This window comes from Littorina saxatilis, unplaced genomic scaffold, assembly GCF_037325665.1.
Source record: "Littorina saxatilis isolate snail1 unplaced genomic scaffold, US_GU_Lsax_2.0 scaffold_1228, whole genome shotgun sequence".
In the NCBI taxonomy this organism is placed as follows: domain Eukaryota; kingdom Metazoa; phylum Mollusca; class Gastropoda; order Littorinimorpha; family Littorinidae; genus Littorina; species Littorina saxatilis.
Window position 1 is genome coordinate 25426 of NW_027129387.1, and position 4575 is coordinate 30000.

General features: G+C 40.9%; 1 long non-coding RNA gene across 1 annotated transcript in view; it reads left to right on the forward strand.

Moving 5' to 3' along the window:
• The first annotated feature begins 1044 nt into the window (after window positions 1-1044).
• The window catches only part of LOC138957650 (uncharacterized), a 4305-nt gene continuing 774 nt past the window's right edge, over window positions 1045-4575 (forward strand). The window contains exons 1-2 of the long non-coding RNA XR_011453114.1: window positions 1045-1496; window positions 1978-2178. This is a non-coding gene — a long non-coding RNA (uncharacterized lncRNA). The remainder of the gene's footprint in view (window positions 1497-1977; window positions 2179-4575) is intronic.

A 4575-nucleotide genomic window follows, 5' to 3' on the forward strand; every position in this document is an offset into this window, starting at 1 on the left:
CATACTTTATCATTTCCTGAGGCGTTCTTTGAACGAGTGGTTTTCAAACGAGTTCTTTTTTTGATAATTAAAACCCCAACCAAATCAACAAATAAAAATGTAGCATGGTACTAACATTTTGTTTGTTTGTATTAAAAGATAGATTTCACATTTTACGGTAAATTTGAATGGTGCCATTGCAAAAACTAACAGTCTTTGCAATTAGGAGGTAACTGTGATTTGTTTTAAAATGTGAGCCCGTTATTAGAAATTCTCCCAAAATATCCCCAATGAAACCGCCGTTAGTTCCTCTTCCCCTCTTAATTTCTGCACCGAGACAATATCTTATTTTATAATACAGTACACTTGTGTTAAACACGCTGTTTACAGTAATAGATGTTTTCTGGAAATAACTCTGTTAGGAATTTTAAGCGTTGTGATAAAGAATGAGTCCCATTTACAAGGTCAAGATGGGTTTTTTTAAAACGAGGCAAAGCATATACCATGCTTCCAATCGGCTTTATCCTGCAATCGGGATAAACAACTAAGTCGGATATGCAGCTTGCGCTAAATATGATGATGATTTTTGTTCGAAAATATAGACATCGGAGCCACGCTCCGCCGCCGATTGCTTGCTAATAACTGCACGATAAACACGTGTGTTGTCATAGCCTCACGTGAGCTCAAGCCAAACTCCTGTGACCTCAAGCAAAACACGTTGTGCGCAATCACTACGGGCCAGCGATTAATTATTACCAAAACAAATTTTGAACTCAGATGAATTTGTCAACGCTGATTTTCAAAAGAAAGGGGTCTCATATTTGGCGCGCGCTGCAAAACAGTGATGTCAGAGTTACTGAGTTGTACGTTCCGATCGAATTGACAAAGCCGATCAGTAGCGTGATACATTCTTCACGACGTTCTGAAAAGCTTTTCTTTGTAAAAAAAAAAAAAAAAATTAAAAAAGAGCTCCTACTCTACCAGACCGCTGACAAGTCTGACGGAGTTAATTCCGAACATCATCTATTTCCAAGTAGCAATATGTGTGTGTGTGTGTGTGTGTGTGTGTGTGTGTGTCTGTGTATCTCTATGTGTGTGTGTGTGCATGTGCGTGTGTGTGTGTGTGTGTCTGTGTGTGTCTGTGTGTGTGCGTGTGTGTGTGTATGTGTGTGTGTGTGTGTCTGTGTGTGTGCGTGTGTGTCTGTGTCTGTGAGTCTGTGTGTCTGTGAGTGTGTGTGTGTGTGTGTGTGTGGGTGTGTGTGTGTGTGCAGTGAACGTGGCGATCAACAAAACCTATGATCAGATCAGCGAGCACAGTGAACAAGGGCCGTCCAGTAACGCTGCCAACAGCAACACGAGCGGGGTGTATGGCCCAACCAACTGTATCCAAACAAACTATAACAATAATTATAGTCGCCCTGTCCCAAACGACACGTACTACTGGTGGGAGGTGGACCTGGGCAGGACGTACCCTGTCCGAGACATCACCGTCTGGGCACGTGACAACTTCGACAATTGTAGGTTGCTTCTTTGCAAACTCTTGGAAGTTATAGATGTAACATTATTGTAATTTACATTTTTTACTGAAAATTAATTATTTAGTTGATCGATCGATTGATTGATCGATTGATTGATTGATTGGTTGATTGATTGATTGATTGATTGATTGATTGATTGATTACTTATTGATTGATTGATTGGTTGATTAATTGGCATACAGCAAATTATCGATAGATATTTAGAAAGAGAGAAAAATAAAGGGTGTGAGGGAGAGAGAGAGAGAGAGTAAGAGAGAGAGAGAGATAAAGAGAGAGAGAGAAAGAGTGAGAGAGAGGGAGAAAAAGAATGGGAGAGAGAGAGAGAGAGAGAGAGAGAGAGAGAGAGAGAGAGAGAGAGAGAGAGAGAGAGAGAGAGAGGCTGAGAGCAGAAATCAAATTGTGCTCTTCCTTCTCAAAAAGTCTTTTTTGACACTTGTTTTTGTATTGAACTTTTCAACAGTGTACAGCAATCTGAACAGTTTTCTGTACCCGTTCACCATCAAAGTGGACAACAAGACCTGTGTCAACGTGACGTCACCACCAATCTACGGGACCAGGAACAACTCAGTGACTTGTACTTCTGTCATGTACGGACGTGTTGTGCGTCTTACCCTGAATAATGCCAAGGCCACATTGAATCTGTGTGAATTTCAAATATGTGGTAAGCTGACCTTCAACTGGTGAGAATTGCTAATTATCTTGATCCCATGAACGGTGTTTCTTATTATTCCCGCCTCTACTTCTTTACAAACTGCAAGGGGTCTTTATTTTTCGGTAAATGTAACCGAGTGCCAAATGTGACTTACCGTGATCGCGGGGCCAAATGTAATCGAGTGCCCCTTTCTCTCCAAACTCAAACAATCAAAACAAACTGGCACAGGTTAAATTACCAGGTTCTTTTATTTCCATATGATGGTGAGGGGAAATGTGTGGGAAAACAGGGGTTTACCTTCAATACAAAACTTACAATGTGTTCTACTTTCTAAAACAAACCAAAACAATACTCTAAATCCTCACTCTAGAACTATACTCCAAAACTATACTCTAAATCTTCACTCTAAAACTATTCTCCAGATCCTCACTCTAAAACTATAGTGGACTGGGTGGCCGAGTGGTAACGCACTTGCGCTCGGAAGCGAGAGGTTGCGAGTTCGACCCTGGGTCAGGGCGTTAGCAATTTTATCCCCCCCTTTCCTAACCTAGGTGGTGGGTTCAAGTGCTAGTCTTTCGGATGAGACGAAAAACCGAGGTCCCTTCGTGTACACTACATTGGGGTGTGCACGGTAAAGATCCCACGATTGACAAAAGGGTCTTTCCTGGCTAAATTGTATAGGCATAGATAAAAATGTCCACCAAAATACCCGTGTGACTTGGAATAATAGGCCGTGAAAAGTAGGATATGCGCCGAAATGGCTGCGATCTGCTGGCCGACGTGAATGCGTGATGTATTGTGTAAAAAAAATTCCATCTCACACGGCATAAATAAATCCCTGCGCCTTGAATATGTGCGCGATATAAATTGCATAAAATAAAAATTAAAAAAATAAATAAATCCCTGCGCTTAGAACTGTACCCACGGAATACGCGCGATATAAGCCTCATATTGATTGATTGATAGTCTAAAAAATCAAAAGACACAATAAAACTCTGATCTAAAACAAACGAAGTCTAAAAAGCAACCTAAAAACAATTACCCAAAAAACAATCTAACAAAACCTAATTAAAACCTCGTCTCCTGAACCTAACTGAAACCTAACTGAACCTAACTGAAATCCCGTCTCCTGAACCTAACTGAAACCCCATCTACTGAACCTAACTAAAATCTAACTGAACCCCTCTAACGAAACCGGCCCGTCGCACATTCCGCCATTCTGTAAATCACAGAATGCACGTCATAAGCATACATAAACAACTCAACAATTTCAACCACCACAAACTAAATCCTTTAACAACAACAAAACACATCATTCCTTCCAAATAACATGCCTACAATACAGTTCTCTCAAACACTCAAACGGTTTTCTAAAACATTCAATAAACAAAAGTTTTCCCGAACATTCAACTCACAAAACAATCTACTTGAACATTCAAATAAATCCTCCCAAAGCAGGTCACAACTCGCATACTTTAACGCTGTTTTACTCATTATATAAAAAGAATAGCATATAAATAACATACCCGTCTCAACAAAGTCACATTACTGTTCCCTTTCTGCTCGTAGCAAACCTGCCACGCGACCGCTCACTGGACACGTCTGTTCTGTTCGAAGCACCAGCGAAAAGTAAATGCCCCAACCCACAACATCCCGCGTGCCTACGTCACAAGGTTAAAACAAATTCAACTCAGAGGGGTGTCGGGTACCGAAAAGCGATCATTTTACCTAGATGCAAATTAAAGGATCGGCTCTTCCGCCAGACCATTTCAATAGAGACAAAACACAGTCTCGGAAACCTTAGTGGATCCCCGATAGTACAGGTTTAAATCCTCGATAGCACAGAGGTACCACGAGTTCACGAGTTCAAGCGGATCCGCAAAAGTACATGTGTACCATAACTGTCGCTTAGTCACAAGCTCACATAAACACCCAGCGACCAAATAAATAACCACCGAGCCCGAATCCTCGATAGCTCAAGAGCTGAGAAGCTACACTTTGTGGGCACTAATTTTAGTGACTGAAAGGTTTTGAACGCTCAAATGTACGAAATATACATCTCGGGGGCAGACATACCGCATCTAAATGTAACCTAGTGCCAAATGTAGCCGAGTGTCCCTTTCTCTCTATATAAACTTAAACAGTCAAAACAAATGACACCGGTTATATTACCAGGTTCTTTTATTTCCAAACGGTGTTGTAGGGAAAATGTGGGGAAAATGGAGGATTTACATCCAACAAAAACTTCTTCCAATCTTCTAAACTCTTTCACAAAAAGACACACAAAAAAACAATAACAATACAGAGACCCTAATCTAGAGAAGAGTCCGACCAACCAGGTCATCGAACCGAACTAACATCCGGAACAATACTTCCAACAATATTCTTTAAATCCCCTCTCCAGAA